General features: G+C 34.7%; 1 long non-coding RNA gene across 1 annotated transcript; it reads left to right on the forward strand.

The window, feature by feature from the left end:
* The first annotated feature begins 8651 nt into the window (after positions 1 to 8651).
* Positions 8652 to 11193, forward strand: LOC109268163 (uncharacterized). Its single transcript, XR_002080503.2, has 2 exons — positions 8652 to 9231; positions 11027 to 11193. It is a non-coding gene; the product is annotated as an uncharacterized LOC109268163 (long non-coding RNA).
* The last annotated feature ends 1077 nt before the right edge of the window (positions 11194 to 12270 follow it).

Below are 12270 nucleotides of genomic sequence, written 5' to 3' on the forward strand. Positions count from 1 at the left end.
CTATACAGGGGTACTTCTTACATGTCAGTATCTGAATTTATCTTTCTTTTTGTTTTGCTTTTTACTTATTCTGTGCCTGTCAATCTTTCATCATCAGTTCACAATCTACTAAACCCCAAAAGATTTTTTTCATACCTTTTTATACTTTTAGACCCTCCTTACTAGATTTTTTTAAACACTTCAGAAATTCAGGTACTTCAATTTCATGCCATCAAGTAGCTATATCTGTCCCCCACTTTTTATTATTAAATGAGCAGTTCAATTTGTCACTTTCTGCTTCGTGATTCTAAATCTTTTAAAACCATTTTACCATTTTTTTCATGCTTTCATCCTTACAGTAAACTATCTATAAAACACTCTTTTCTAACTGCTTTTTTTAATATTATTATTCCTTTTCTTTTCCAAATCCACTTCTCAATTTATCCTTTTTTCCTCTATAGATCTTAGGATATGTCTTCAGTTTCCTATCAATTCCCATCATAAATTTTTAAAGTAAACTTAAAATATCCTACATGGATTTTTAATATCATTTCTACTGCCCATATTTTAATCTTGCCTGTTATTTTTTTTTTTATCATTTCTGTTGTTAGTTTAAAATGACAAAAGCTTCCATTGCAAGGAAGAAGCATAAAGGGACAGTATGATCATAAGCTCAACTTTGTCAATGGTGTACACTAGGTATAAAGAAAGTTATGGAAAGAAAGTGAACATATTCTCTTTTGAAATGGTAAGGAACAGGTAGATGTATTTTCTAGTGTTTGGAAAAGCATATTTCAAAAAATTCAAGGGAAACTTCATCATGCTTCCTTAGCCATTTTACTGAGAAGCAAAAATATTCATGAATAATTGGAGGTAATAAGAATGTATTTCTACTCATACTAATTTTAATAGTTTTGAAACCTCCAAATACTGTTCTTTGTAGTGTGGTTTACTTTTAACCGTTTTGTGTGTCGTGAGTATTTTTCAGAATATGATGAATACTAGTGATCTTATTCTGTCCTGCTGCTCTACCACAGATACACATAAGATATATCTTCCAAATATTAAATATCATTTCATTTATTTATAGATCCACTGAAGCCCAGTCATTTGCTTGGATATGAAATTCTTTGAAAGTCCAACCTAAATAAACCTCTTGTATACTTTTTTACTTATATATAATCAGCTGAAAGTTATCGTGTCTGCTGAACTCCTATGAAATGCAACTTGATCCTTTTCATGACACTTCTTTCTGCCTTTTATTATAAAATTAGACTTATCTCAACCTCAATTCTAGGCTACAACTTTTTTAATAACATGGCTTATGTTTGTATTCCTCACAGAGGTTGAATGAATAAAGAGAAATATAGTACTAGGGAAAAAAAAACTACAATGAATATTTATCTATTATATTTAATATGAGAATGTATCTATTAAGCAAAGAATCAACTGATGCTAGTAAAGTAAACCCAATATTTAAGAATGTATTTCAAAAGATCAAGAACAGCAAGAAGTTTTGAAAGCTGTTAAGGTTTTGAGACAGTTATCTCCCGTTTTATATATTGAGAATATTTTTAAAAGTAAAAGAGGGAGTTTAAGTTTCTTTAAGAGAAAATTGTAGTTAAGATGGGTCAGAGAAAAATCGGATTCATTTAATTCCTTTAGATTAAAGGAATTAGATTAATCTTCCAACTTAATCTCAATGAAATCTTAGGGCAGTAAAAGAATTAGGAAGTTTGGCAAGTCATTGTCTGTAATCCAAAGGAAAGTGGACATTAAGGGATTGAGTAGAAGATGAGTGAAAAACAAAACTTTAATGTGCTTCCCAAGGAGAGAATGATGCATTCCACAACTATAGACCATAAAAATGAGGATATCAAGAGAAAGAAGTGGTAACATGATGCTAGCATAGCTTCATGAAGAACAAGTCAAATGTGGGGCACCTGGGTGGCTCAGTCGGTTAAGCATTCTACTTTTGATTTCAGCTCAGGTCATGATCTCAGGGTTGCTGAGTTCTAGCGCTACATTGGGCTGGTACTGACGGCATGGAGACTGCTTGGGATTCTCTTTCTCCCTCTCTCTGCCTCTCCCCTGCTCATGCTCAATCTCTCTTTCTCTCTCTCTCTCAAATAAAACTTAAAAAATTTTTTAAAAAAAGAACAGGTCAGATGCACATTTTTACTTATAAAACATGGCTTATTTGTTGTGGATCCATGTTAGCTAAATCGTTAAATATTAACGTCTTCACCACTTTTCTGATATCAATAATGAGTACTCCAGGACCAGGTCTCCAACATCTGTTTAATATCTTCAAGTAACAGGGTGCCTGGGTGACTCAGTCAGTTGAGTGTCCCACCCTTAATGTCATCTCAGGTCATGATCCCAGGGTCATGGGGTCAATACCTGTATCAGACTCCACACTGAAGATGGAGCCCACTTGAGGTTCTTTCTGAAAATAAATAAACATTTAATATCTTCAGGTAATTTCAACTTATAAATAATCTTTTAGCACATTCCCCACATCTGGTTTTACCAGGACTACACAGAATAGGCCTGTTACTTCCCTCTTACGAGCGCCTGCAATATTACATGTGATCAACTACTGCCTTTATTTCCTCATGTTAATTTGGTGGGATCACTCTTGGTCCTTTTTCAAAACATCTAAGCCTTTTCTTGAGTAATTCACTGACCCTAAACCTGTCAGATATTTTAAGACCGCCATCATAATTTTAATACCGTAAGTGTATTCAATATATGTTTAATGCAAAATATACTTTGAATAACTAAAACTGTACTATGAAAAATATTATACATTTCAGAATATCACATAAATATTTAATGAATTTCAGACCATGTTATTTAGTGACAATTATGAATATTTTACCTATAGTTAATATTGGTTGTGATATGGGTCAACTAGTAGTTATATAGGATCTGAATTTAAATGACTTTCATCTAGTTTTGAGTCTTAATGAAAGAATTTGCATATACTAAGGTCTTCTAGAGTGTAATGACTGCCATTTTAATAAAATTTCAAAGTTTTGAGGACATTTTCATTACAATATAATTCAGCTTCCTACCTTTGGCCATATTTAAATATTTATTTCTGTTGTCAACAGTATCCTTATAGAACTAGAAATAAATAAGGGAGTAATTCCTTCACTTAGTGACAATAGGTTTTAATTTTTTAGAGAGTCCTATACACTGGTAATTTGTGTGACTGAAGGAGTTCAGGAACTCATTATTCAGATGTCTTGCATACCTCAAGAAGAATAAACATTGCATTTTCCTCTTGAAGACCCCAAAATATATTTAAGGATGTCAGTTTATATATAAACATACCCTGAAGCTCCCACTTTAGCAGGAAGCTAAATAAAAGAAGTTTAAGTTTTCCCAATACTAATGGAGATTTACTTCCCAGCCCTTTTCCCTGAAGACAAGTGTAGTCTCTCCTCAAGGGTAGGAAGATTTGCATATGATTTTAAGGGCTAGAAACCCCTTTTCTGCTCTCTCCAAAATGCCTTCAGTATGTTTTGTCATATTGCTTGATGATTTTGCATTAGAGATTTATCCTTGAGATAATAAAACACAAATATCTCTGAAAGGGTTTCTTCTGCTTTAGTCATATTCCTATGGCTACTAGGGAACAAAATGTGTTTATATGTTACAGGATAAAAGGAAGATTGCCAGCCAACAAATCCCTAGAGTCTGTACTACATTAAACGTTGCTTAGCAATTTCCACGATTTTCTCAGTCTAGTTTACAAATAAAGACATTAAAAATCAGGGGCATGTGGGTATGTTACATGAAGTTGTGAAATTGGTATTTATTCTGTGTTTCTAATCTCTATATTGATTTAAAAACAAAATAGGGGCGCCTGGGTGGCTCAGTCAGTTAAGCGGCCGACTTCGGCTCAGGTCATGATCTCGCAGTCTGTGGGTTCGAGCCCTGCGTCGGGCTCTGTGCTGACAGCTCAGAGCCCGGAGCCTGTTTCAGATTCTGTGTCTCCCTCTCTCTGATCCTCCCCCATTCATGCTCTGTCTCTCTCTGTCTCAAAAATAAATAAACATTTAAAAAAAATTAAAAAAAAAAAAGAAATGGCAGGTTAATAGGTGGTGTGCTAGGGTGGCAATAATTTAGTTGGATGTTATGGACAGGTGTTAACTGGGAGGTAATTTTTTTTTTTTAATTTTTTTTTTTTAACGTTTTATTTATTTTTCAGACAGAGAGAGACACAGCATGAACGGGGGAGGGGCAGAGAGAGAGGGAAACACAGAATCTGAAGCAGGCTCCAGGCTCTGAGCCATCACTGGGAGGTAATTTTTAAGCCAGGACTTGAATGAGATATAACCTCCAGTTGCAAAAATTTTATAGGAAGGTATCTTCAGACAGAGGAAAAAGAAGTATCTAGGACCTGAAGTAGTTAGGAACTTGCCATGTCAGAGACTAGGTAATTTTCATTTGTATTGTTTTATGCATTCGATTATACTTTCCCTTAGGTTAATCTATATAAGGTCTTCCACAATTTGGACCCTGCTTGAAATTTAATACTGCCCTGATCCTTTCTCACCATGCTCCATGCTAGTCAGTGCCTCTGTGACTTTGTAAAAGCTGTTTATTTTGTTTAATAGCCTCTCCTTGATTTGTTCTTGGCTGATTAACTGAATCCTCTCTTAAACTCTGCCTCAGGCATTCCCTCTTTTAGGAAGCCATCTCTTATTCTCTCCTGCCCACCATCCATTGAGTCACTCAGTCTTTGTGCTACCATTGACTTGTGCACTCGGCACTCGGGCTTTTCATTTATTGATTTACCTATCTGCTTTTATCACTAGTGAGTTTCTTTAGGACAGGGACGTTATTGTAATTCATACCAGACTACACACGGTCCACAATACTAGTGGTACTAAATAGTTTAATACTAGTAGTATAAGTAGACAATAAATCATTGTTAAATCAGTGGGGTATCTTTTTGTTATGACTTAACTAATGTAACATTCATCTTCAGAACAGTTTGTATGACATACTTATTGTAGTTGATATCCATAAATTAACTCTTCACTCTAGCTGTATTCTGTAGCTGCTAGGATGTTTATCATTATTTCATTTCAAAACAATAAAATGTTAAATGAAATATAATCATTCATGTTTAATGCAGACTACACTCATAGAAATATTGTAAAAATATTAATTTCTGACAGTTTTCAATTTAGTTTTTCTGTTTAGCATATTTATGATAGATTTTCATCCTACTTTTTAAATTTTTTTTTTTAACGTTTATTTATTTTTGAGACAGAGAGAGACAGAGCATGAACGGGGGAGGGTCAGAGAGAGAGAGGGAGACACAGAATATGAAACAGGCTCCAGGCTCTGAGCTGTCAGCACAGAGCCCGACTCGGGGCTTGAACTCACGAACCGCGAGATCATGACCTGAGCCGAAGTCGGACGCTTAACCGACTGAGCCAGCCAGGCGCCCCATCCTACTTTTAAATATGTAGGCATGGAGAACTAGGTACTATTTAACGAAAATCGTGATTTAATAGCATGTTTTATGTGGCTTGTTGGTTTCTCTTTTTAATTTAGAGTAGTCATTATGTTTGAGATCTTCATTACATTTCAAGTACCAGAACTCACTGTTCTTTCTTAAGTTGGAACCTGAGGGCTTTTCTAATTCCCAAATGCCTGGCAGAGGTAGAATAGCTGGATGAGAACCTGGGAGGAAAAATTACAGGAGATGTGGCATGGTCAGTCAGAGGAGGATATGGGTATTTCGGCAGCACCAGACTTTAAGGGATGACAGAGATATAACATTAAAGTAACCATGCAGAATTGGAAATACGTACTTGGAGCTTCCCCCACCCCAGGAAGTTTCCAGTATACTGGCACTTGCTCAGTGTCTGAAGAGATAAGTATCTACGTGATTGGCATATGTTCTAGGCTTTATCCATAGTCAGGAAGTGTTTTCCACCCTACAAGTTCCCCTTGAATTCATTGGAGGTACAATTGTATGATACAAATTTACTGAATGAACTAAGCTAATGAATAAATGTATAAGTCTTTAATATCAGTTCCTTTACTTGTCTTTAAAGTTTATGTCAATATGTACTCCTGGATTCTTATTTTATCTAATGGGATAGAATCTACTACTAATAGTCTGTTTTGAAGCTCAAATTGTTTGCTTTGCCCTGTGGGGGCTCCTTCAAGATGGTTGCTGTCTTTTTGACATGTGCTTTTGATTATTTGAATAGTTTGTTGCTTCTTTATATAACAAAATGTTCCAATTTTATCTTACTTTTTCTCTTCCCCAGCTCTGGAATCTGCCTCCCCACCCCCACCAAGGAACCCTGTTCCCTTTTGTGAAGAATCAAATTTAGAAACCAAGATAGGATATTTTGACTTATTTATTGCTGTTAGTGGGCCATTATTTCTAAGTCTTTTCAGTGGACAGACCTAGGAAATATGTGTGTATATGTATGTAATATATTAACTACCTTTATATATATTAAAAATGATTTCATGCTGATACTTCCCATTAATATCACAAATCCCTTTACTTTTCATAAGAAGAGATAATCACTGGCTTATTTGTGAACAAAATACTAACATTTTTGAAGAGATCTGAAAAGTAATAATATTGATCTCAAAGCCCATTCAAATAAGTTTTATTAATATTTAAACATAGCATATATTAGAATCTTAGATATTGGAGGAAGACATTATCTAGGACTGTGATCGAGATGTTATACCGTAGACTCTTGAAGTCAGTTTCTGGATCTGTGTTGAAATAGAAAAATAAGATAAGAGGGTAAAAGATTGTCCTAATCCTTCACAACATTGTTAACTACACGGAGAAAGCGTATTAAGCATGCATGACACCCAGAATCTTGAAATGAATGCATATTTATGAGAGGAGTATAAACAAATAAGGAAGTGTTACAGTGACATAGTGACACTACCTACTGGGAAAAATACTAGTGTTTCTCATTGGATAAATATGTGGGTACAGTCCTAATACTAGCCATTCCACTTAGCAATAGCTTGACTATTATTTGACTACTAATGAGAATAACTTGGCCAGAGATGAAGAGGAGGAGTTGTGAACATCTAAACAATGGGACTTGCATCATAAGAGCCCTAGGGCTATGTAATCTAGTTCTTACAGACTTTTCTCCCAGGAGACTTGGAGAACTTTTCTCTAATGGTCTGTGTCTCCTCCACTAGGTTGAAAACCAGAGCCTCTCTACCTGGTTTACTAATCCCAAAGATTAATTCAGTAGAAGTCCTCGCTTATTTTTACTGGTTCCTTTGCTTTATCTGGGAAAATAAAGTGTAAAAAGTATAGTTGATGGTTTAGAGTTTGTTTTATGTGTATAGTAAATCAAAGATCCCCATTTTAGTACGGCATCCTCTATGCACTTGCTAAATACTCCCTTGTAATAATTTAATGACCTGAAAATGATGTAAATATATATACGTATATATTCATGTTATTTTTAACTTCAGAAATCAGTGTTTTAAAAGTGAATACCTGAAGAACTACCACTGTCATTAGAAAAATTTTTTGACCAGTGTTTGAAGGTAAAATTAAGTAACACTGAATAAGGAGTTATTATGTGATATACATCATATGTATTACATTTTACTTATTTATCAAAACTATGTATTTGCTAGAGCTGTTATTATTCCCATTTTATAGAAGAAGAAACTGAGATTATATACTTTATTGAACTTGGTCAGCCTCTTGTAACTAATACATAATAGAGATAGGATTTAGGGGCGCCTGGGTGGTTCAGTCGGTTAAGTGTCCAACTTCGGCTCAGGTCATGATCTCGCAGTCCGTGGGTTCGAGCCCCATGTCGGGCTCTGTGCTGACCGCTCAGAGCCTGGAGCCTGCTTCAGATTCTGTGTCTCCCTCTGTCTCTGACCCTCCCCTGTTCATGCTCTGTCTCTCTCTGTCTCAACAATAAATAAACATTAAAAAAAAATTTTTTTTTAAATAGAGATAGGGTTTAAAGCCACATATGTTTGATTCTAGACCCCATACCCTCTTGAGTGCATCTCATAAAACTTTGCACTGTCCTTGGCGAAAAACAACTTTTGCTAAGTTGATTCCTTACTTTGTGGTCCATAAAGGAAGAATGTTGGTCTATCTTAGCGATCTCTATATTTTTAATAAGCAATAAATAATATTCACCACACATAATAGCTTTTTTCATGGTCTGTATTCATTATTGCAAAATAACTATGACTCAGTGATACTTTGAACTTAATTTTATTCATTAAAATACATCTGTATATGCATATGAAAATACCAGTTGTGACAACAGAATAGAGAGTTTTGTTTTGAAAGGTAACTTAATTTGTAACTGATAATTGACCATAAGTAGATTATGAAGGTATAGACAACATATATGTGGGTAAAAGTTGGCCTGGAGTTAATTTTTTTCTTTCTTTTTTTAATAGAGTTGTTGCCATTAAACTTTTTTGTTGAAGTATCATCAACATACAGTGTTATTAGTGTCAGGTGCACAATATAACGATTCAACAATTCTGTACATTACTCAGCACTCATCATGATAAACATACTCTTAATCCCCCTTATCTGTTTCACTCTTCCCCTACCCACCTCCCTTCTGGTAACTACCAGTTTGTCCTTTGTATTTAAGAGTCTGGTTTTTTGTTTGTCTCTTTTTCTTTGTTCATTTATTTTGTTTCTTAAATTCCACAGATGAGTGAAATCATGTGGTATTTGTCTTTCTCTGCAACTTGGGTTGCATCCATATCTTGGCTATTGTAAATAATGCTGCAGTAAACATAAGGGTGCCTGGGGTCATCTTAAATGAACTTTATCCAAAAGGGCTGCCTAATAAGCAGTAGGATCCCATCAGAGAGTCCATGAAGAGATGAACTGAGAACCAAATCACAATGAAGTGCAGGGGAGAGGATGCTTACCAATGAATGGAGAGAGAAGTAATGATCTGAAAACCCTGCAAAGAACTGAAACACCCTGCAACAGAAAAACACAAGAGTCAGCTTTGACACCTGTCAAACCAGAGAGCAATGATGGCAGCTTACAAAAGTACCAGCCTATGCCTTCATCTCTCCTCCATCCACCATCTTGAAGCCTGGCGTGATCAAAAACAGTACAAGTTAGCAATTTCAGAGAGGAAGAAAGACAAGTTTGAAAAGTAGGGGAATATCTGTCCAAGCCATACTGTACCCTGCAGGCCTGCCTTCTGTTGCATAGCTGATTAGGTGAGTGCAGAAGCTTTAATTTTAAATGAAGCTTGTAGTTTTTGTTATTACTCTGAATGTACCTATCACTTTCAGAATTGAAGTCATTTAAGTAACTGAAGTACCAGGGGGATTTTTATTATTTAAGAACAGCTGTGGGACGCCAACCAAGATTTTATCCAGGGGAAAAAGAAGAATTACCCTATAGCACACTTTAACAGACATTATGAGAGAAAAAGTTACTTAATGATTTCATTTGGCAATTCTTTTCCTTCAGAAAATCATCATAGATTTATATATCCATATATCATATATCCAAAAATACACACTTTATATGTGCATGTATCGTAGGGAGGATATTGCCTTTTGCAGAGTTTTCTTGTTTAAAAATTCTTACTTGATTAATCTCTTAATTGCATTTCTGTATATTCTTTGTTTCTAAATTCCTTAGCTGTAAGCAAATAAGGGTCAGATTTTTATATGCAAGATTCTGTATTTTTCTTTATAATTGGAGAAGATCATATTTTACCTAAACTCCATGAGCACATGAGATATGACACCCTATCATGTTTGTGTGTGAATATTTATAAAGTATAAGTCATCTCAAATTATAGGATCAGAATTAGATTTGAAAAAAAATGTATTCAATAAGATGTGTAAGAGGAGATAGACTTAATTCTAATTGAATTCACAGAGGATTTGAAATTAGATGTAAATCTCTAATATCATGTTACATTAAATATAAATTAGTATTTGATTTGCATTCAGAAAAATGTACTATGTTCACTTCTGAGTACCATTTAGACAGAACATTAGAGCAATATCTTTGTTTTTTCTTCTCCCCCTGCCACCTAAATGTTATTGAAAAATCTGTCCAACCTGATTACCACTATTAAAGACTGGTTTTGAGAAATCCAGAGAAACTAAGATTTACATTTTAGTGGGAGATAGAATACACTAAGTATTTTTCTAAGTGTGGAAAAAAAATGTTTCTTAAGAGGTAAAAATTTTAATACCTTAAAAACTAACCAATACTGAATTTTAGATCTTACAGCTAGAAAAGATCTATAAAACACAAAAGGGTTTCTTGAATAAATGTTCCACACTTAGTTTATAGAATTAATTTAGGACATAGTGTTCTCTATTCAGTGTGTAGGCATTAAAGAAATGTTATTTGAAACTGATGTTGGTAATTAACTTAGAAAACCTTTAGAATTTGGATTTAAGTCCTATGATTTAGAATTTACGTGTTATCCAAAGGAGATTAGTATTGGTTATGACACGGACCCTAAAACCACCATTTAATGAGGTGTATTAAAAAAAGAGTATTCTAGTATAAAAAGCTATTAATGATCTATAATGACCTCATTCTTTCTTGTATGATGTAGGTAATAAAGTTTATAAAATGTGCATTTATACTATTTCATTAATAACCATGGCTATTCATGAAAAAAAAATAAAACCCTAAAAATAACAAAAATGAAGTTATTAACATTTAGTATTACTCTGAAAATTGAGGCTGCCTAAAAATACTAGTTGTGATTATATGGCATTCTGAATTCAGTGACCTCTTTGACAGTCCTAATTTCCTACCTAAGAGCTATTCTCCACTTCTTCCTTACTGACAGAACCCCTTTTTGTTCAGGTTGACAGTGTTCCCAGATAAAATATTCACCTTCTCAGACACTGTTGGCAGCCAAAGGTAGCAATGTAACAAGAATGTAGGCAATGAGATACAAGTATATTTCTGCTGGAGACTTCTGGGATTATTTCTGTTTTTCTAACACATTCTTTGTGTCCCTTTCTTTTTTTCCAGCCTACAGCACATCTGAAGAGGGAGAAGCCGTCTTGCCTCTATGACTAGACAGGCATGAGGATAAAATCTCTGTGAGGATAATGGAACAAAGTTGTAGAAGGGGCCTAGAGTCCCTTCCTTTGGACTTCTTGTTGTGTGAGGAAAATAAAATGCTATTACAAGGTTAAGCCACAGAGATGGATTTCTGTTTCATACATGTAAACATATCACAATTCATACAATGTCCATTTATTGGCAAAAGTATTCATTTTAAAGGGTTAATTTGAGATACTAGCAGATACCTAACACAATGAAATCTCAGAAAAATTAGTTTTTAATCCATCATGATTTTTCAGTATTAGTTATCTCTAATTCATTTTTTTAAGTTTCCTTTATTTTGAGAGAGAATAGGCACATGTGTTGGGGGGGGGGGGGTGGACAGAGAGAGAATCCCAAGCAGTCTCTGAGCACAAAGCCTGACATGGGGCTCAATCGCACAAGAACTGTAAGATCATGACCTGAGCTGAAATCAACAGTTGGATGCTTAACCAACTGACCCACCTGGGTCCCCCTCTTTAACTCGTTATTTAAATGTCTCCATTCAATATCCACTTCGTTAAGGAATAGATCCTTATATATTCCATTAAAAATGATTTAATGGTGATGCCTGGGTGGCTCAGTTTGTTAAACATCCAACTCTTGGTTTTGGCTCAGGTCATGATCTCATGGTTCTTGTAAGATCGGGTCTCTCTCTCTCTCTCTCAAAATAAGTAAACATTTTTAAAAAATTATTTAATGATTTATTTATCTTCAATCATCACTGGAGGTTTGGAGTGTGTGTGTGTGTGTGTGTGTGTGTGTGTGTGTGTGTGTGTGTGTGTGTGTGTTTGACCCATTTATTTTATCTATATTCCCACTTTCTTGAGGGTTTTATCATTAATGGGTGCTGAATTTTTTCAAGGACTTTTTCTGTATTGAGATACTCCTTTTTCTGTATTGAGATACTCATGTGATTTTAGCCCTTCATTTTTATTGATGTGGTGTATAACACTGATTGATTTATGGATGTTGACCATCTTGGCATCCCTGGCATGAATCACACTCAGCATGGCATATGATCCTTTTAATGTATTGTTGAATTCAGTTTGCTAATATTTCATTGAGAATTTTTGTGTCTGTATACATCAGTTATATTAGTCTATAATTTTTTGTGCGGTGTCTGTCCAATTTTGGTATCTGGGTAATGCTGGCTTCTGAAATGAGTT

Source organism: Panthera pardus, unplaced genomic scaffold (genome assembly GCF_024362965.1).
Source record: "Panthera pardus isolate Hobbes unplaced genomic scaffold, ASM2436296v1 HiC_scaffold_8, whole genome shotgun sequence".
NCBI classification, from domain to species: domain Eukaryota; kingdom Metazoa; phylum Chordata; class Mammalia; order Carnivora; family Felidae; genus Panthera; species Panthera pardus.